This window comes from Manis javanica, chromosome 11 (genome assembly GCF_040802235.1).
Source record: "Manis javanica isolate MJ-LG chromosome 11, MJ_LKY, whole genome shotgun sequence".
Lineage (NCBI taxonomy): Eukaryota > Metazoa > Chordata > Mammalia > Pholidota > Manidae > Manis > Manis javanica.
This window is the reverse complement of record NC_133166.1, coordinates 82208943-82231294: the sequence shown is the minus strand read 5'-3', so window position 1 is coordinate 82231294 and position 22352 is coordinate 82208943. Positions and strand designations below refer to the sequence as shown.

The 22352-nt window shown below is 39.8% G+C and overlaps 1 protein-coding gene across 19 annotated transcripts in view; it reads right to left on the bottom strand.

The window, feature by feature from the left end:
* Positions 1 to 22352, bottom strand: part of LOC118971592 (uncharacterized) — a 411068-nt gene that overhangs the window by 58804 nt on the left and 329912 nt on the right. For 18 of the 19 annotated variants that reach the window (XR_012122776.1, XR_012122777.1, XR_012122771.1 and 15 more), the window contains one exon: positions 11659 to 12417. The exons of the other annotated variant lie outside the window; for it this stretch is intronic. The gene's annotated coding sequence lies outside the window, so the exon portion shown is untranslated. The remainder of the gene's footprint in view (positions 1 to 11658; positions 12418 to 22352) is intronic. 19 annotated transcript variants of the gene reach the window in all.

The following is a 22352-nucleotide window of genomic DNA, read 5'->3' as shown; positions in this document are numbered from 1 at the left end:
TTGGGTTCTGTGAGTCTGCTGCTGTTTTGTTCCTTCAGTTTTTGCTTTGTTCTTATACTCCACAGATGAGTGAAATTATTTGGTACTTGTCTTTCTCCACCTGCCTGGCTTATTTCACTGAGCATAATACCCTCTAGCTCCATCCATGTTGTTGCAAATGGTAGGATTTGTTTTCTTCTTATGGCTGAATAATATTCCATTGTGTATATGTACCACATCCTCTTTATCCATTCATCTACTCATGGACACTTAGGTTGCTTCCATTTCTTGGCTATTGTAAATAGTGCTGCTATAAACATAGGGGTGCATCTGTCTTTTTCAAACTGGGCTGCTGCATTCTTAGGGTAAATTCCTAGAAGTGGAATTCCTGGGTCAAATGGTATTTCTATTTTGAGCTTTTTGAAGAACCTCCATACTGCTTTCCACAATGGTTGAACTAGTTTACATTCCCACCAGCAGTGTAGAAGGGTTCCCCTTTCTCCACAACCTCGCCAACATTTGTTGTTGTTTGTGTTTTGAATGGTGGCGATCCTTACTGGTATGAGGTAATATCTCATTGTGGTTTTAATTTGCATTTCTCTGATGACTAGCAATGTGGAGTATCTTTTCATGTGTCTCTTGGCCATCTGAATTTCTTCTTTGGAGAACTGTCTGTTCAGCTCCTCTGCCCATTTTTTTAATTGGATTATTTGCTTTTTGTTAGTTGACGTGTGTGAGCTCTTTATATATTTTGGATGTCAACCCTTTATCGGATCTGTCATTTTCAAATATATTCTCCCATACTGTAGGATACCTTTTGTTCTGTTGATGGTGTCCTTTGCTGTACAGAAGCTTTTCAGCTTGATGTAGTCCCATTTGTTCATTTTTGCATTTGTTTCCCTTGCCTGGGGAGATATGTTCAAGAAGAGGTCACTCATGTTTATGTCTAAGAAATTTTTGCCTATGTTTTTTTCTAAGAGTTTTATGGTTTCATGACTTACATTCAGGTCTTTGATCCATTTCGAATTTACTTTTGTGTATGGGGTTAGACAGTGATCTAGTTTCATTCTCTTACATGTAGCTGTCCAGTTTTGCCAGCACCGTCTGTTGAAGAGACTGTCATTTCCCCATTATATGTCCATGGCCCCTTTATCAAATATTAGTTGACCATATATGTTTGGGTTAATGTTTGGAGTCTCTATTCTGTTCCACTGGTCTGTGGCTCTGTTCTTGTGCCAGTATCAAATTGTCTTGATTAGAGCTTTGTAGTAGAGCTTGAAGTTGAGGAGTGAGATCTCCCCCACTTTATTCTTCCTTCTCAGGATTGCTTTGGCTATTCAGGGTCTTTGGTGTTTCCATATGAATTTTTGAACTATTTGTTCCAGTTCATTGAAGAAAGCTGTTGGTAATTTGATAGGGATTGCATCGAATCTGTATATTGCTTTGGGCAGGATGGCCATTTTGAAGATATTAGTTCTTCCTAGCCAAGAGCATGGGATGAGTTTCCATTTGTTAGTGACCTCTTTAATTTCTCTTAAGAGTGTCTTATAGTTTTCAGGGTATAGGTCTTTCACTTCCTTGGTTAGGTTTATTCCTAGGTATTTTATTCTTTTTGATGCTATTATGAATGGAATTGTCTTCATGATTTCTCTTTCTATTAGTTTATTGTTAGTGTATAGGAAAGTCACAGATTCTGCGTGTTAATTTTGTATCCTGCAACTTTGCTGAATTCTGATATTAGCTCTAGTAGTTTTGGAGTGGAGTCTTTAGGGTTTTTTATGTACAATATCATGTCATCTGCAAATAGCGACAGTTTAACTTCTTCTTTACCAATCTGGATTCCTTATATTTCTTTGTTTTGTCTAATTGCTGTGGCTAGGACCTCCAGTATTATGTTGAATAACAGTGGGGATAGTGGGCATCCCTGTCTTGTTCCCCATCTCAGAGGAAAAGCTTTCAGCCTCTCGCTGTTCAGTATGATGTTAGCTGTGTGTTTATCATATATGGCCTTTATTATGTTGAGGTACTTGCCCTCTATACCCATTTTGTTGAGAGTTTTTATCATGAATGGATGTTGAATTTTATCGAATGCTTTTTCAGCATCTATGGAGATGATCATGTGGTGTTTGTCTTTCTTTTTGTTGATGTGGTGGATGATGTTCATGGATTTTCGAATGTTGTACCATCCTTGCATCCCTGGGATGAATCCCACTTGGTCATGGTGTATGATCCTTTTGATGTATTTTTGAATTCGGTTTGCTAATATTTTGTTGAGTATTTTTGCATCTACGTTCATCAGGGATATTGGTCTGTAGTTTTCTTTTTTGTTGGGGTCTTTGCCTGGTTTTGGTATTAGAGTGAGTTTGGAAGTGTTCCCTCCGCTTCTATTTTTTGGAAAACTTTAAGGAGAATGGATATTATGTCTTTGTATGTCTGAGAAAATTCTGAAGTAAATCCATCTTGCCTGGGGGTTTTGCTCTTGGGTAGTTTTTTGATTACCGATTCAATTTCGTTGTTGCCAATTGGTCTGTTTAGGTTTTCTGTTTCTTCCTGGGTCAGTCTTGGAGGGTTGTATTTTTCTAGGAAGTAGTCCGTTTCTTTTGGGTTTTCCAGCTTGTTAGCATATAGATTCTCGCAGTATTCTCTCATGATTCTTTGTATTTCTGTGGGGTCCGTTGTGATTTTTCCCTTCTCATTTCTGACTCTTCTGATGTGTGTAGATTCTCTTTTTCTCTTAATAAGTCTGGCTAGGCAAGGCAAGGATTTCTTATCCAGCAAAACAGACATTCACATATAATAGGCATAGACAAGTTGTTTTCAACTTAAAAGAGCTCAGGAAATACTGTTCCCACGAGACTTTCCAAAGAATCTATTAGAAATGATAGTATAAAATGGCTACATCCTCTGACAACATAGGTATGTTATAATTTTTAAATGGGTAGAGCCAAATGGGGAGTGTAGCTGAAAAGTATGTTTTAAGTTGTCCTTACCAATTGTATTGATGGTAATTATATTAGTATTGCTATTCTGAAACAGTGTTTGTGTAGTGGAATAAAGTAAATGCATAATCATTCCAGGCTCCGCTCAAAGAAGGCCTCCTTTAACTCCCCTAGGAAGAAATCTTTCCCTTTTTCTGACTTGCCATTATACATTATATAATTCTTTTATAACATTTACTATTTTCTACCTTTCATTAGAGTGATTTGCTGTAAGTTTCTTTCTCAAGCACCATGATGATGATCGTCTATACTTGGCATAGTGCTAAGCATAAAAAGTTGATCAAGAAATATTTTTTTGTAAATAAATAAATGATTTCTCTTGAAGATACTTAGCAGATACAGATAAAATAATGGTATTTTCTAATAAAATTCTTACACTGGGTCCACATTTCCTTTTCCCCAAAGTGATATGGTATGAAGGACAGAGAGTATTTTCATTAATCATCTTTCTCATTAAATAGCAAAATGTTCTTTCTATAATCTATGTCCTGCTTCCTGGGACCTATACTTTTACTGTTTTCTGAAGATACTTAGTTCCTATGGATATAATTTACTAGACCAACCTCAAAACCATAATTAGTTACCCACAAACCAGCAATTACACCATTACTAATTAACCTGCCCACAACTTCCTTGTACACAGAGCAAGGTACCTTGCACATGATATGAGGAAACTGTAGCATTCATTCTGAGACATTCGTTAAGAGGAGCCTTCAGCCAGCTGATCTCAGACCAGACGACACGCATGACTTTCTTCTGGCTTGGCAGACTGTACTGTTAATGTTGTGTCAATTGAAAACATAATACCATCCAACAGGAGTCTTGCTGGAAAAGGAACATAATCTAGCTGAGGAGTCTGGAGGAAGAATAGTGTCCCAAGCTAAGTCTAGACATGTAGATAGTTGAGTCTAGATCTACATTCCTCAAGAAGGTCTGGCCAGAACAAACTTTTTTTTTCCCATAAAGTTAAATAGGACAGAAATATCTCTCAAATTCCAGCAAGTCATGCTCTTCATAAGATTTTTGCCAGAAATTCTCAAGTGGCTACAGTGGAAGCAGCACGATGTTCATTATAATTCCTAAACAAAAGCTTCTTTCTCAGGGAGGATGAAATGCCCTTGGAAGCATCAATAAATGTGGAAATGCAAGTGAGTGACAAACAAGAAGAAAGCAGGTATGGAGAAGACAACAAATCAAGGAGGGGACAATGGAAGTGTCTTTCAGGAATGCAGATTAACGCTCGAGATTAATTTATTTTTAAATTTTTTCCTACACTGGCTGTACCAATTTATTTTGCTATCTTTTTTATATTGAGGTACATACAGTAAAATGCACAAATCTTAGTGTATAGCTCAATGAATTTTGATATGGATATACACTTATGTAATTATTGCCAGATTAAGATATAAAACATTCTCACTAATTTTTTCCCCACTTCATGTATTTTACCCACCCACGTATAAGAGGTTTGTTAAACTTGAGGTATATAAAATTCAATTCAATTTATTTGAACAAGTATTTGTTCAATTTCTTTCACCAGGTGGATGACATGGTACTAGGTGTTCTAGGGAATCTGGGAGAAGTAGAAAGGCAGCAGAGAAAAATGATGGGTATAAACTCAATATTTGGAACCAATGGAGTCTTGTGCTCGAAATGGGATCTTACCATCATTTATCAGCTGTGCCCTTTGGCTAATTACTTAGTTGAAGCTCCCTCCTCATTGCCTCCCCTGCTGTACCTGTACAAATAGGGATAATGAAACCTATGTAATCGGATGGTTGTATGGATTAAATGAAGCATTAAGCACAGTTCACAGTTCATGACATTTTCAAGATGTTTAATCATCTGCAGTTACTACCTGTAGAAAACTACAATCCCTGCCCTGTATGATTTTATTTCTCAGGTGACATAGTAGCCTCTACAAGAAGTAGGGAAAGAAATTTACAGGTTTGTGAGAAAGATGAATAAGATCAATGGCATGTCTTGCACTATTGGCTAATGGTGACGGGTATAGTGATGTATACGAAGAGGTAGGCTTGTGGCTTTTTGCTTTATTATTGAAAATACATGGTTTAAGGGAGGTAAAAAAAGACAGATTTACCATTTTACAGATGAGAAAACTAAAGTTTACAATAGCAGAGATTAGTAGCTAATCAATAAAACTGTTTCTTATTCTTTCTGGGACTCCCAGTCTCCTCTGCAGTTAGAAGTGGTCCTGTAGCTGAGTTCTAACCAAAGGGATGTGACACAAAGCCCATTCCACTTGCAGTTATCTATCATCTCTGCCCTTCTCCTATCTACTGGCTGGATATCGACCTCCAGGGCATCTCTGAAGCCTTCTTCAGCCTGGGTCTGTAACTGACTGCATGGAACAGAGCCTCTCCCTCTCTCATCTCTAATCAAAACACCTATTTGTCCTACATAAGCAAGGAACCTCCAGTATTTTAAGTCATTGAGATTCTGGGATTATTCTTTTACTGTAGCTAGAATTGCTCAACTAAAACATTGGGGAGAATAAGAAGTTGACTACAAACAGATCTCAGAGTATCAAGTAATCAGACCATAAATCTACCTTTATCAGTTTTTGTATCTGCTTCATCTTTAGACATAGTTTAGAACTCAAAACCTTGTTAGTCTGGTCCTATCTATGCTGAGGTTCATGTATGTCAGTAGAGAATAATCATGTTTTTATTTGTATTAAAAATACGACTGGGTGAAAGTAAGCTTCATATCTTCTATAACTGGGCGATGTTGCTTTTTAAAATACTTTCTAATGCTGTACTTTCAAGAAAATACTTTCTTAACTGTACAGGTTAAGTCAGGCAATATACTATAAACATTATTCTTCAGAAGGCTAAATATTTAATAAAGCCATTAAAATAGGGCCTTACCTACAAACAGCAGTGGAGTCTTCAATTATTTTCCAAGGGCATTTCTCTACTTTGAAACCATAGAGATAATCGTTATCATGATAGCAACTAATTTTCATGGAGCTTATACAATGCCAGGCACTGTCTTCGATGCCTGGGGTGTAACCTTATTAACCACCACCTCAAAGGGACCTGGGACTCCACATCTCTATACAGAAGAGATTTAAAGTTACTTACTGGAGTTTTTACAAACATAAGGGTGTCTAGATTCCAGGTGGTCTTGATCAAGGAGAGAAATGAAAACCTTGCCACTGACTTGTTTGGTATAATTTATTGCATATGTTTTATTTGCAAGTCAACAATTAAGGTGTCATGTGAAACCTAGCCAGTCTGGTGTATGAGAATGATCCATGTACTTAAGACCCTTGGGATCCAGAATAAAGTCTGCCATACACCTCACAACCCCAGGCCTTAGATCTGTAATTTCTCATCCTAATTCTTATCGTCAAGAAGTTGTAAATCTATAGAATAGGTAAATTTGTCACTATAATCTCTAAGATTTCTCTCAAATCTAACATTCTACTTGAGTAATGTTGGTGTCACCATCCACCAGCTATGTGACCTTGGGCGAAGTTCTAAACTACTCCATGCCTTAGTTTTGTTCATCTACAAAGTAGGGATAACGATAATAATATTTACTTCAAAGAATCATTGAGTAGACTAAGTTATTTAACATATGTAAAGCATTTAGAAGAATGCCTGACATGTAATAAGCATTTATTATGTATTAGCTATTATTATGGTTTTAAAGTTAAGTCGTGGCTCCGGGGAAAGTACAAGCCATTGAAACCTCCCAGTGCTATCACAATTCCTTATCTATGTACAGCGCATGGTTACAGGTAACTGAAAAGCATGGGTAGTTTTGATCCTATGTGGGTGATAGCTCTGAAACACGAGGAAGTATTGCTAACATCCTGATTCTTAAGTTGGATGGTGGGTCATGAGTGTTAGTTTTGTTGTTATGTTCCATTACATACATATTCATATATATTATTTTGCATGCATCACACCAAATATTTCATAAAAAATAGGGTTTGTGAAGTCGCATTTATGAATTTATACAAGGTTGTATAAATGCATATGTGTATATAATAAGAATTAATTTTTAACATTAAAAAAAATCATAGGATGAGTACTCTGATCACTCCAACGGCATGCTTTGCCCAGAAGAATGTGGTTCCCTGGGGAGGAGAGTTATCACATGCAACAGGAAGTGGATGAGTCTTGTCTTTGATTCACACAGGATCCTTGTCTTTATTCCTTTATGCTTCTGGTTTCCCCTATTCTTATCAAGTCATAATTCCTGGTCAACATCCTCTTAACATGTGCCCTTGCCACCAATCACATGTCCTCCAATTCTGTCTCTAGAATGCAACCAGGAGATCCTTTTGAAAATACAGATTTGACCATGTTGCTTCTTGGCTTGAAACCCCTGGATGACTCCTCGACCTCAGGGTAGAGTTACCCAGTGCGGCATAGCAAGGACTACTAGTTGCCCTAAATATTCTTTTCTCTTTCTTCCTTTCTAACAGAACCCTGATTTTGTTAGGGAGAGCAGTCATCCTCAGCCAAGAGTACAAGTCTCAAGTGTGGCATCCAGAAAATTTCCATCAAAAAGGAACTAACTTGCAGAGACTGTGCACCTGTTGCTCTTTTTCTCTCCTTGCACCTCCTTGACTGGAGGAAGCAGTGGCTCACACTATCCTGAAACTTTGAAATGGTCTCGTGGGTGGAGTCCTGCATTAGAGATGGCAGAACAGAAGGCAGGAATAGGCCATGATCTTTGATGGTTCCTCCGCCATGGAGATAGTGTATACTGCCTATCCCTGGATTTACTTTACTTTGTCAGAAAAATAACCCTCCATTGTCTTTAATCTATTGTTTTGGTGTCTTCCATTTCTCACAGTTGTACAATATTTCTACATGATATCCGTGGCTTTGGGGCCTGGTGTCTGCTTACCTCTTGGCCTCCCATTCCAACCATGCCTATCCACCTTGGCCCTCAGCCATCAGAGACTTACATGTCAAGTGGTTCCCCAAACTTGTTGCTCTGTTCTCTCTTCCCTTCCTTTGACTTATTTAATGTCTACTCTTCTCTCTGGGCTTAATTATCACTTGTTCCAGGAAGGCTTCCTTTTTATTCCAAGCCTGGATAGTTATCTTTCTTATGTACTCTGATTAAATCCTGTACCTTCTCTCTTGTCTGGTATCAATTGTAATTGATAAAGTGTTGGCTTCCTTCACTGGGGCTTAGGTTCAGTGAAACAAGAGCTACATCACACCTACAGTTTTGTCTCTTATGTAAGTCTAGTAGCAATCCTGTCACCTTGGAGCCAGTCAGTAAGTGTGTGGTAACTAGTGAATGGACAAATGGGGCATTTAGTTCAGACTAAAGTGAAAATTATGGATTTATCCAAATAAGCTGTTTCTAACAGGGATTTTTCACCTGTGGAAAGAGGTCAGAGTGTAGCTTCTATGACCAAGATGGGCTGTGTTTTTGATTCTGCTAATATCACATGGTATAGCCTCCTATTCTATAGACACAAGAGAAGATGGCACATTTCCACTTTTGTCTATGATTTGCCTTTATCAGTACATAGTCCTCATTCTACTTCCTCCTCCTCCTTCTCACACACCATGGCTTAGAGGGAAGCTCAACCAAGATTGAATATTTCTTCAGAGAAAACATCGTCTCTAATTTAAACCAAAGTCCAGGGAGTAGTCTGGCTATTCTGATATTGAGAAATGGGTTTGGGGGAGTGCATCATTTATGTGCCATATACTGCACTGATACTATCAACTTTTTGTGTAAGTTTGACTTTTTTCCAGTTTTTATTGTTACTCATGCTTTCGTGTTCTTTTTCCCTTTCTGAAGAAATAATTTGCCAAATGTTAGCTTATCTTGGGGTCTGTTTCTATGGAGAGATTGAAACCTGACTGGAAATATTTGTTGGCCGAGAGTGAATAACATAATTTTTAAATTATGTGGCTGGTTTTGTGAGTCTAAGATAACTAACATAAAACTGTTATTTAAAATAGAGGAACTACCTGGGTTTTCCAATAATTCCTATGACTTGGCCAAGGAATGAAATGTCCACCCTCAAAGTCTGACCAAATAAAGTAGCTAAATTTCAAGAGTTTGAAAAACCAGAAATCTTGATATTCTTTATTTCCTTCCCTTTATGTTCTATCACTGAGTAAAGGAGTACTTTCTAAACTTTTTCTTTTTAAGGTACTCAGTTGGAGTTCTGGAATTGTAAAAAGGAGGCTTGGGATTGAGGACCAGAGAAACTGCATTTCTGAGACACATTAACTTTGTCTTGTGTTTGCTTAAAAATTATGTAAGATTTACATGTTGAAAAATTTTTATCAACACTTGCCTACTCTGCCCTCCATGGTCAATATCAGAATAGACTGAAGTACAAATAAAATTCATGGTGTGTCTGGATTCCTTTTGGAACTGTAGCAAATTTGGTCAAAGTCAGCCAAATCTTTTAAAAGTTGTTGCAGAAAAAATAGGTAGAGATTCTTGAAATGCCAAATTGAAAAAGAGGCTTTACATTTTAAAAATAATCTAAAATAACTAATACACTTGGGTCCTACCTCCAAGAAAGGAAACTTCGCCAGCAGAAGAGCAGTACTGGTGAGAAGAGATGGAAGCAGAGTGAGTGGGGATATTATAGGTTTGTGTGTCTCAGAGGCTGTCTTTCCACATGGCAGACATCACTAGTTAACTTAGATGTTCTCTTCCACTATGCCCAACTTAGCTTCATGATTCTTGTTAACCCAGTACTTAAGGTAGCTGCTAAAATTGATTGGCACTAGTAAGATAAAGAAGAGCTCTTTATAACTAAAGTTTTAAATATGTAAATATTTGAGGTCCTTAAAACTTAGTGAAAATCTAACCATGGAGATGGGTTTAAGTTATGAGTTCCAATCAACATAGTTGACAGATTGAGTTGGGGTGAATCCTGAAGGTAAGATGGTTATTCCAATGTGGAGAGAGAATGTGGAGGGGCTTTTTGACCCTGTGCAGGAAAGTTGAACATCCTGTGACCTAAGAGTGGCATAAAGAGTGCCACTTCCATTATTTATGGCTGTGTGATTTTGCACAAGTCACTACACTTCTCTGAATTGCTCTGTCTTTACTTGTAAAATTTCATGACAAAGATGTGAGAGTTAAATGAGATAACCTAAGGAGCTTTGTAAGTTATAAAGTGTTATAAAAACCTAGGATCAAGGGACTATTGACTTGTAATAAATACTAGCCAGACATTCGCATTTCTTTTTTTTTAGTAATTAGAATAATGTGACAGTAAAAAAGAAAAAATAGCTAGCCAGATAGACCTAGACAGTTATTACATCAGTGGCTGTGAAATTTTGAGAATTTGGAAGGATAAAAATCATACTAGAGCCAATCCACAGAGTAATCGCTCCTTCAAAATCACAAACAAGGAAGCGAAAATAACTGTGAGGGTGGGAGTGGTTGGGGGCTTCCAAGCCCAGAGTTCACAGATATAAAAAGTGGGAGGGACCCTGGGGTCCTCATCAGGGCAGGGAGTTGAGTCACTGTCTGGAGGAATTAGGCTGCTGTGCTAAGCAGTGGGCAGCCGTGGCAGCATGCATGCTGGAGGTAGAGAGGTAAAGCTCAGGTCCAGCCACAGGCCCTGATCCCCGCCAACCAGGATCAGAAAGTGAAGGTAACCTGAATAGGCAGGCCCCAGACCAGGGTCCCCCATACAAAGATGGGCAAGCCCCCACCGTGAACAAAGGGCACCACATCCAACAAACAGAACTACTCTTTGTGATGAGGAAGCACAGTGACAGAAGGAACTCCTATGAGGAAGAAGGACCTTATTTCCAGAGGAGAGAGTCATTTGATGCTAACCCAGACCCAGTTACCTGTGAGGGCCCACTGAGGCCCTGAAACTCTTCACAAGCCACCCACCTACAACCTTCACGAGACACAGAAGTTACTCATGACCAGTCCTCATTACTCATGCTCTGGTATTCTGGAAACTTTCTTTGGAAAATTGTGAGAAAGACCTTGTAAACCAGCAGTGTTTCTGGGGTTGACGCTGAAGTGGGCCAAGACACTAAGATGTGGGGGTGGCAAGCAAGCACCGAGTGGGGTACATTCTGTGGGTAATCTCCTGATAAACCACTAGGTAGAAGTGGGTGTCACACTGAGAAAGTGGCAAAACTTTGATCACTTGACCGGATTGTTTTTCAGAGGCTTATGACCCACTGGTGTCCTGACATCTAAATTAAGTATTACACAAATATTTGTTGAACACTTATCATGTATCAACATGGGAGATGCATGGAGTAACCCCCAGTGGAGGTCTCTTCACTCTACTCCAGCTGCCTTTATAAACAAGATAATAGTTAAATACCAGTACAGTGAAGGATTATATAGGTGCAGATGAATGGGGCTGACTTGCACTGTTACTGCATTGGAAAAAGAAGTCATCATGAGTTGGAGCTCCCTGGGAAGTTTTCATGCATATGGTAAGCCATAGCTGAATGTTAAGATTTCTGATTGGTTAGCAGAAAAAGTAAAAATATCAGGCAGCTAGCTTTGCAACTAGCAACTTTGTGGATCCTAATAGGCACACATCACTTATTGCCAAGAAGAGCTACAAAACCTAGGCATCCCTCCAAGCTTTGGGGGAAAAAACAGCAGGAAACACTCCACAGTGCAACAGAGAGGACAAGGAAACAGAATAAAGGGTGTACTCCGTACTTACCTGCTGGGAGTTAAAGACATCTGTCATATGTGGCTGTCCAATGTCTTTTGAATAGACTTTACACTTTGTTCCTCTGTTATGATTCCCACCTTTGTTGGGTAGAATGGTGCTGGCAGGTAATCTAGATTCCACCAGTCAGACATGCAAACTCTGCAGTGAGCTGTGTGAGGAAAAAGGCTCGTGGCTTGGTTCTGGGTGTTCATGGTGATATTCTGGGGGCAGTTTTTGGAAATTCATCCATACATTTATTTCTCCAGACCCTTGAGCTACCTAATATCCTATAATAAATTTATTTTCTACTTAAACTAGCCAGGTAGTTTCTCTTTTTGCAACTAAGAAATCCAGCTGGCATGCTATTGACTCTAGATAACTCTAGTAGGGTCTTGTCTTTAAAACAGTCCTTCCCCTCTCACTGGTTGTTGAGTGGATGAGGAGCGAAGTATGACCATGATATAAGCAGAGTGCAAAGTCAGCGGCTTCTTCCTTCCCTGTGATGTTTATTCAGAGGAGGTAATCTTTTCCTGCTCCCAGGTGGAAACTCTGGTGGATCCCAAGCCTTCTCCACGCAGTCACTTTAAGTAATGAACACAGTCTGAAGTCAGTAATCAGAATATCCAGGAGAAGATATTAAACAGATCTCAAAATGTGATTTAATGGCTCATCTCCCTGTTTCAGTGTGGAAGCTTCTAGTAGGAAAGGGAGATATGGTTGGCTTTTTCTCTGTCTCTCTGTCTTCTTATCCCACCTCAATCTCCTGGTCTGGGAATGTAAAAGGGACAGAAAAAGCATTAATTGAACTAACCTAATAAAGTCAGTTTAAATATGGCAGATATTTAAAATGGAGTTTTTCATGAAGCACTTCAGTGGCTTTTTGGAAGCCAGGATCAAGTCTTTCAAGAGTTCAGCTCCCTTGTCCTGAGTGGATACTTCTCTAATCCAGATAGTTTCCTGTGCCTTCTGACACTGCTTCTTTGGATGGCTGTGTAGGACAAGCACCCAAGGTGGCCTTCCACAGCCGGTTCCCATTGGTGTCTCTTGCCCTGACACACTCTAACAGTGTTGGCCAGTCTCAGGGTAACAGCACTTTCCCTTTCTTTGCCACCTGAGAGCTCATGTTTTGAGATGAGATTCTCTGGCTGACATTAGACCTCAAGCCCTAAGACCTATAATAATCATATATCAAGCCCTTTCACTAGCCGCATGAAAGCTCATATCCCTCCTATGAGTGAGATGAAGGAGAAGGCATCTCTTTCTAACATCTTGTTATAGACATAAAGGATGGGTATGTGTTTTGTTAAAAATAAAAGGTGTTGGGAAAACTAGACAGCTACATGCAAAAGAATGAACCTGGATCATTGTCTCATACCATACACAAAAATAAGCTCAAAATGGATTAAATGTAATCATAAAACTCCTAGAAGAAAACATAGCAGTAAACCTTTGAACATCAGCATTACTAATTTTTTTCTAGATATGTCTCTTCAGGCAAGAGAAACAAGAGGAAAAATAAACAAGTGGGACTACATCAAACTAGAAAGCTTCTGCACAGGGAAGGAAATCAACAAAGTGAGAAGGCAACCTACCGAATGGGAGAATATATTGCTAATGATATATCCAATTAGGGGCTAATATCCAAAACATGTAAAAAACTCATACAACTCAATACCAACAAAAAAAATATGATTAAAAAATGGGCAGAAGACCTGAATAGACATTTTTCCAAAGAAGATACACAGATGGCCAACAGACACAGGAAAAGATGCTCAACATCACTAATCATCAGGGGAATACAAGTCAAACCCACAGTGAGATACCACCTCACACCTAATAAGAATGGCTAATATCCAAAAAACAAAAAGTAACAAGTACTGGTGAAGATGTGGAGAAAAGGGAATTCTCCTACACTGTTTGTGGGAATGTAAATTGGTGCAGCCACTGTGGAGACAGTACAGAGGTTTCTCAAAAAAATAACACTAAAAATACCATATACCCGGTAACTCCATTTCTGGGAATTTACTAGAAGAAAACAAAATCACAAATTTGAAAAGATATGTGGACTTTAATGTTTATTGCAGCATTATTTACAATAGCCAAAATATGGAAGCATCTTAGGTGTCCATCAATAGATAAATGGGTAAAGAAGAAGGGGTACATATACACAATGAAATATTATTCAGCCATAGAAAAGAATGGAATCTTGCCATTTGTGACAATATGGATGGACCTAGAGGATATCATGCTAACTGAAATAAGTAAGACAGAGAAAGACAAATACGATTTGATTTCACTTACATGTGTAATCTGAAAACCAGATTGAAGGAGATAAAGAGGTGTTAACTTCAAATTATAAAATAAATTGGTCACAGGGATGGGAGTACAGCATAGGGATTATACCCAATAATATTGGAATAACTTTGTGTGGTGACAGATGGTAAGTACACATTTTGTGGTGAGAATTTAGTAATGTAGGTAACTGTTGAATCACTATGTTGTACATTTGAAAACCAATATGATATTGCCTATCAACTTTATTTTCATTAAAAAAAAGTTAACCAGATGAAGAAAATGCTCTCAAAATTCAATAAACTGAAATCAGCGAGTATATATGCAGTGGGTAGTGAGCTAGGCTCTGGGAATGTCAGAAATAAATAAAACATGGTACTTGTTCTCTGCATAGAAGACCAATCATTGTAAACAAGGAATTGCAGGATGGGGTGTGTCGGTGGGGTGGGGGGAATGGCATAAATCACACTGCTGAAGTGAAGTTATTTGGTTAGGGAAGTAGCTACTTAAAGAATGAGTAATGATAGTTTTAAGAGAAAGGAAACCACATTAACTCCATGGAAAATGTGTGGATGTATGAGAGTGATGGGAAAGTATGGAAAATCTTGAAATTGTGAGAGATAATGCTAGGAATTTGGCTCACTGAGGGTGGAGTTGCCTTTCAATATGCTGCAGAGAAGTTTTACATTGCAATGTGTTGTCTTGAGGATACACTTTAACTGATACCTGGGAGGCCCGTGGCTTCAGCCATCTGCATCCTCTGTCCAACCTAACTGAGAATATCAGTGAATAGCAACAAGGTTTTTGCTTCTTTAGAATTCTCTCAAGGAATATACAACATAGGCCAGGACTTTCTTAAGGAGTAAAATTATTTTTCTTGGATCTGAATAAATAAATAACACAAAAAATTCTCCAAATTATGTTCTCTAGTTACAGTGCAGTAAAATGGGAAATAGTTATTAGTAACACTTCATTATTGTTGCTGATATTGATGCAAGAATTCAAATAAATAACAACAGAAACCATGTGGGAAATGTTTAAAACTCTCCAATATAATCATAAACTTAGACATAAACCAGTTAGTTAATAACAGGTTTTGGAGAAAAATGACAAAAAAAATTAAAACTCCTCATAATACAGAAAACCTTTGGGATAAAGTCACAGAAATATTCAAAGGTCAATTCTCAGTCTCAATGCTTTCACTATTAAATAATGAGAAAATGAACAAAGCATTTAACTTGATTAGGCAGGAGGAAGAAAATGTATGAAAAGTTCTCAGAAAATTAGCATAAATGACATCAAACAGAGCCCCAAAAATTAATTTTTATGCCTTGTTCCCTAGAGTTGCTAGGCATTTGCCATTAATCAGAAATAGCAAGTGGTATTTCTGAGAAGGAAGTGACAAGAAAATTGATCTGCAGCAATTAGATAGTAGCCAATCACAAACTTTTATTCCTCAAGAGGCCAAATTAGAGGAGAGATGTGAAACAGTTTCCAGTAGAGGTCACTCAGTGGGTTCAGAACAGGTTACTACAAAATACTGGACCTTGGCATATTGACTATTTTAAGCTAAAGAAGTTTGAGAACTAGCAGGTGTGGGAAGGGGTCTTTGAAGCAGTCCTCCCTCTCCCTACACCTGGAGGAAAAAAGCATTCTCACCCCCAAAGGCAGAGGGGCGTGGAGAGGAAACTGAATGAATAAGCCCTGCTAAGTTTCCCCCAGTGAGCTACCCTTAGCTCACGGCCTTCATCCTGTCATGCTTCCATGACTTTCCTCTCTTCCTCAAACCTTGTGTAGCAATACTCAGGCATTTTCATTTCCTTATAAGGCTTTAGCATCTTGCAAATATTATACTAAATAAATCTGTAGGCTTTTCTCCCTTTAATCTGCCTTTGTCAGTCTAATTTTCAGGCCCAGCCAGGGACCCTAAGGGGGTTGAGGAAAATTTTTTTCTTCTCTGCAATGAAGTAGAGACACTCCTGCAACAGTTCCCAAATGTGCAATTAACAAACAGTGTTTTCCCCCCCCGCACTGGAGAGCCGTAATGACTCCAGGAAAAGAAATGAAGGCTGCGCCCTGTCACCTGTGCCCCTCACATGCATTCTCTGACAGCGAGTGTGGGCAGGGAGGGTGTGGTAAAAAAGCCTCCTTGGGAGCAGAACCCACGGATATTTTCTCCCCTTTCCCTGGGTCAGAAATAGGTGTGTTCCACTACATTCTGCCTATCTAGTTCAAAGGGGCAAGGCACACTGGCTGTTGATCTGGCTCAAGGCTAAAGCCGGGGCCCAGGTCATTGCTGTTCTGGGCCTGAATCTTGCATGAAGGATTTTCAGATATACGGAAGGAAGGGAGACATTGTGGCTTGCTGGCACTGCTGTGTGGCTGCACTGACTCAGTCCCCTCCAAGCCACCTCTTCCACATTACAGCATGCTTACTGAGATGTACACAAACCTATGCCCCTACTCTGTTTAAAAGCCTTCAATGACTGCCTCACTATCTTCAAAGTAAAACACAAATATGCTATGGAAAACTATTCATGATCTTAACCACTGGCTACTTCCCTATTCCAGCCATTCAAAACATTTTGGTTGACCATGAACACATCTCATTATTCCAAGTCTGTGGTCAGAGTAGATCACACCGTGGGTCTCCCAAGTGGAAGCAATGATTTCTCTGCCCAAGGATTTTTGGCCTTGAAAAGGAAGAGAGAAAGAAACAGAGAGAGAGAGAGAGAGAGAGAGAAAGAGAGAGTAAGACCATCTCTGGTGGTAGAAATTGCAAGAGGTCAAATTCCAGAGGTGTTTGTGACCACATTTTACTCAAATACGGTGAGAAGAACTGAGCAGTGAGAGGGGATGAGACCTATATGCAGAGTAATGAGAGAGTCTGAACAGAAGTCTTGGTAGCATTGAGTTCCTAGTTCCAATTGGATTTTTACATTGCTGACCAGGCTAACTCCACTTTATCCTTAAGAGCTGTGTGTGAGACATCACACAAAAATAAGGAAATGAGTTTCTGACCTCCAGTGAGATGCCATATAGAACACACCATAGAGTCTTTCCTTTGGTTTGCTCTGACTGGGTGAGCATATGGCTGTGAGGACAGAAGGCATCTCATTATTTCTAGCTTTGTTTTTGAAAGCTAAGACAACTCTAAGAAAGTACCCAAAGAAATTAAAAAAGAAATGTTGGAGGCTTTTATTTACTTTCTAATTTTTAAAAATATCTGAAGCTAATTCTTCTCAGCAATTAAGACAGCATCCTGAGCTTCATGAAAATATCTGATGATCTGAATTTGAGAAAGGTAATATGCTTGGAGCATTCAATGGAAAAATAAAGTATGTGTTCTTAAATATTTATTTTTCCTTCCTCAAACTGCCCCTTAGGTACAAATCCAGGCTAGCAAAGTTTGGAATGCAAGAAAGAATCTAAGGAATTAAGTTTGAACATCGTGATTATCTGCAAATACTCCTTTCAGGTTTCAGGACTGAGCAAGCTTGTGCTGTTTGAAGCTGAGGTGTGGACTCCTACACAAGAAATTTCCCTTTCATTGTTAGCACAAGTCAATACCCCAGAAGCCACTTGGGAAAAGGTGCAGTGGGTTGTGCCCTGCAATGACTCCTTTTTCATTCATAAGAACCCAGCTTGGCTCCCCCACTGCGGGGCAGGAAGTGACTGGGGAGGATGCACAGTAGGCCAAGGGAGGCAGAAAGCCCATGGCCCCTGCAGCTCCACAGGATGCCCCCCAGCAGGTGCCACTAGACAGCAAAACCAAAGTCAACAGTCACATGGATAAAGGAGAGGCACTGGATCAGTGTAATAGGATGTTTATGGCCAGATGTTCAAACTGAAGTCCCCTCAACCTACAGGTCCACCAGGTCCACCAGAGATTATGGAGAATGTGCTGGGTGGTCCTTTCCAGACTTGCTTTATTAAAAAAAAAATACCCTTCTCAGGTTTTACATAATAGGGGGCTCACAAAAAGGGGTTGGGTGGGTGGGGGGATAACATACCTGCAAAGCCTCCTTTACTTAGGCTATAGTCAGGGTCTCTATTGACCTCTGCAGGATTTCAAGGAGAATCATTATTCTAAGTCAACAGGCACCAGGGTCACCACAGCACTGGACCGGGGCGCAATCTGCTCTAGGCCCTTCATCTCCAGGATCAGGACCCTGCCTTGATCTCCTATCAGAGAGGTGGAAACTCGTCGGTTTAGGGTGGAATGGGGCTCTGAATCATGAGAGGAGGAAGCCGGCTACTACTACGGAGCCCACACTCTCTCCTTTGCCGAGCTACTCCAGCCAGTGGTTGCAGCTCCTCAGGAATGTGCTAAGTGAAGGGAGTAGGCTGGTTTCACTTTTAAAAGTAATAACAATTTAGAGAAACTGGCAGAGATGAGATTCCCTCCAGGTCTTCCGCTTCTCTGTGATGCAACTGGGGCGAGGAGGGGCCAGCGGTGATGCAAATAGCCTGGGCCAACCCGGGAAGAATCTGGTGGGTGGACCAGTCAGTGGGGATTTTCTTTCAGTTCGGATAAAAACTGGCATTGCTGCCGGGTGGGAGGAGTGAGCAGCTTAGACTTTTGTTTTCTTGAATCCACCCACTGAATAGAGACACGGCTGTGGGAATGAAATCTGGGTCCCTGATTATTCTGCTCCTCTGACTATGAAGAGTAGATTTTCTTTTCTCTGTGGAATGGTCTTGCTTTTGACCAGTTTCAGCAAAGGATATAATAGCTTGTTCTCCTCAGAAAAGGAACTTGGTCCTCCACATCTATGCCAGCATCTTTCTTTCCCACCTTTATTTTATTGTGATGGATTTGTAAAATCAGGAAGCTGTAGCTCATAGTTACAGAAAGTCGAAGACAGCCCAGACTAAATGAATGCCGGCCCTCAGACTGGATGTGCAGGAACTGAACACACTTCCTCAGGAGGTTACTGTGTCCCTCTGAGTCAAAGCAGAACTGCTGACTTCAGAGAAAAGGTTATGTGATTTAGCAAGATAATTTCCAGGAGTGATGACAGGGTTATGATGGCCAAGGGCTCTGAACTTTCATTTACTTCATTTATAAGTTACACCTTGCCTTCTCCACCCCATTAAAAAAAAAAAAGATTTGTGGTAGCCTATTACAGAAACAAACAAAATGAGCCACGAAGTGATTACAGTGGAAACAGAAGACCTTAGACAGGTAGAGGCAAGCGTTTGGTTAGTACATATGTCAAAAGGAAATTCAGTATTACTACTGTGAGCTGTACATTCAGGGATGCAAAAGAAAGTGGTCGAAGAAAATAGCAAAGTAGTCAAAGAAAGGAGGAAGGGAGGAAAAGGGGAAGTGCGGAAGCAACATTTACTGAATTCCTGGCATTATGTCCTCATTGTGCTTTGCACCTTTCAGAGCTTATTTCCTTTAGTCCTTAGAATGCACCTGGGAGGGAGGGAGTAGTTTCCCTATTTTACACATGAGAACAGAGAGAGGAAATACATCAGCCCAGGGGTTGCAGGACTAGTAACCACGACTAGGATGCAGCTTTTCCTTTCTGTGCTGTAGGGACAAGCACTGCCCACTTGTAACCTCTTGTCTCCAAATAACCAGGTGTCCACACGGCCCCCTCCTTCAGATGGTACGCTAAGTATGTGATATGTTAATGGCTTGGGGCTGGCCAAACCCAGGCCTGCCTTATTGATGGATACATCTTATTGGAAGGCAGACCCCTCTGTTGAAGGTTTTGTTTCTCTGGGGCACTGGTTGCACAAGAATGATTTCTTCTAGCACAACCCGTGGAATAGTCATAAATTACGTACCCTTTTCGGCAAGCACGCAGTCTCTGTCCCTCACCCCACATAAGCAGCTCCTCCCTGTCCAGTGGGCCACTCCTTGACTCCCTGATTAAGTCCCAATAAACCCTCATGTCTCATATGGCATTTCTGGGTCTTCCCTTTGGTCTCTTAAGCTTTTGCCCACTTGGGCATGAGATCAGACTTGTGATCACACACATGCCCACTGTGGATCCAGGAAGATAGTGAAGGCCAGGGCTCAAGGTGTGTTCTAGAGACTCAAATGCCTGGCTTCCAGTTCTGGCTCTACCAAGTACTGTCTATGTTCTGGCACATTCTGTAACCTCTTGATGCCCCATCTCTGAAATGCGGAAAAGATGACTTGAGATCATTTGTGTACAGCAAGAACACTCGTATCTGGAAGATGGTGAAAGCTCAAAAAAGATGCACAATTATCAAACAGAAACTGGTAGGAGTGGGTGGGCACCAGCTGTGTTTTGTTTTGTTTGCATATATATATTTTTTCTTCCTAGATTTCTGTTTTAGTCTGTTAAGGCTACTTTAACAAAATACCATGGACTGGGTGGCCTATCAACAAAATAGACTTATTTCTCACTATTCTGAAGTCTGGGAAGTCCAAGATCAAGGTGCTGGTAGATTCTGTGTCTGGTGAGGGCTTCCTGGTTCATAATTTCACCTTTCATTCACCCTGCCTGGTCCAAGTTTGGGTGTTTTTGTTGTTATTGTTTGGTTTCTGTTTCATCTAGATTTTTTTTTTTTGATAGACTTTACCTTTTAGAGCAGTTTTAGATTCACAGCAAAATTGAGAGGAAGGTACAGAAAGTTCCCACATCTCCCCTGCTCCCATACATGCATGGCCTCCCCTATTATTAACAGCCCCCACCAGAGTGGTACCTTTGTTACAACTGATGAACCTACACTGACATGTCATTATCACTCAGCAACTATAGGTTACATTAGGATTCACTCTTGGCATTATACATTCTATGGGCAAATATATAATGACATGAATCCATTGTTAGTATCACACAGAGTAGTTTTTCTCCCCCCAGATCCTCTATGCTCTTCCTGTTCATCCCTCTTCTCCCTAATCCCTGGCAACCAATGACTTGCCTACTGTCTCTATAGTTTTGACTTTTCCAAAATGTTATACATAGTTGGAATCATACAGTAAGTAGTCTCTTTAGATTCTTTCACTTAGTAATATGCATTTAAGGTTTCTCCATGTCTTTTCATGGCTTGATAGCTCATTTTTTTAAGTGCAGAATAATATTCCATTGTTGGGATGTACCATCATTATCCATTCTCCTACTGAAGGATATCTTGATTGGTTGCTTCTAAATTTTGGCAATTATGAATAAAGCTGATAGAAACATGCATGTGAAGGTTTTTGCATGGATATAAGTTTTCAACTCTGGTGGGTAAATACCAAGGGGTGCAATTGCTGGATTATATGCCAGTTTATCAACTCTTTCATGGATCATGCCTTTGGTGTGTACCCAAAAACCCAATGTTATCTAGATTTTCTCCTACGTTATCCTCTAGAGTTTTATAGTTTTGCCCTTTAGATTTACAAAAGTGGTCCATTTTGAGTTAATCTTTGTGAGAGATGTAATGTTTGTGTTTAGATTTTTTTTTTGCACATAGATGTCCAGTTGTTTCATTTGTTGAAAAGACTGTCTTGGCTCCATTGCATCACCTTGCCCCTTTGTCAAATAGTGTTTGGCTATATTTATGTGGTTCTATTTCTGAAATTTCTGTTCTGTTCCATTGATCTATTTGTTCATTCTTTCATCAACACATTTTTAAAAAATTAATAACAGCTGGGAAAATTTTCTTTCATCTTCACCACCCATTATTACATGCCACAGCTGTATCTTATTGCCCAAGGATAAAACCTCATAAAACTCCAGCTCTGAGATCTAAATGAACATGTCTCCACAATGGCTGATGGCTGCTGCCTCAGCAGGTAGCCTGAACTGGACAGGTTTTACAGGTCCTAGTTTCCTGTCCCCACTGGTATAGTCTTCAGGGTGTAAGGAGGCCATGAAACCTAAATCACAGTAGCTCACAAAGAAACATCTCATTCAGATTCTTCTCCTTGGGGTCCAAGACAGGATCCAGATGCCTGATGAAGTCCTCCAGGGACAGGCTGTTCCTGGGGGTGAGGTGCGTGTGCAGTAGACTTGACAACTCAGGGAGATCTGTTAGTCTCTTCTTGGCTGTACACCTCTCTGGTGAAGAGTTGGCAGGGGCACATGGATACAACTACCTGGAGCCTTTGGATCTGTCATACAGGTGTACCTTATTTAATTGTGCTTCACTTTATTGCACTTCACAGCTATTGAGTTTATTACAAATTGAAAGTTTGCAACAACCCCACATTAGGCAAGTCTATCAGTGTCATTTTTCCAACAGCATTTGCTCACTTTGTGTCTCTGTGTCACATTTTGGTAATTCTTGCAACATTTCAAACTCTTTCAGTATTATAGTTTTTGTTATGGAGATCTGTGAGTAATCTTTGGTATTATGATGTAATTGTCTCAGGGTGCCACGATTTATACCCATATAAGACAGCAAAGTTAATAAAAAACATGGTGTGTTTTCTGACTGCT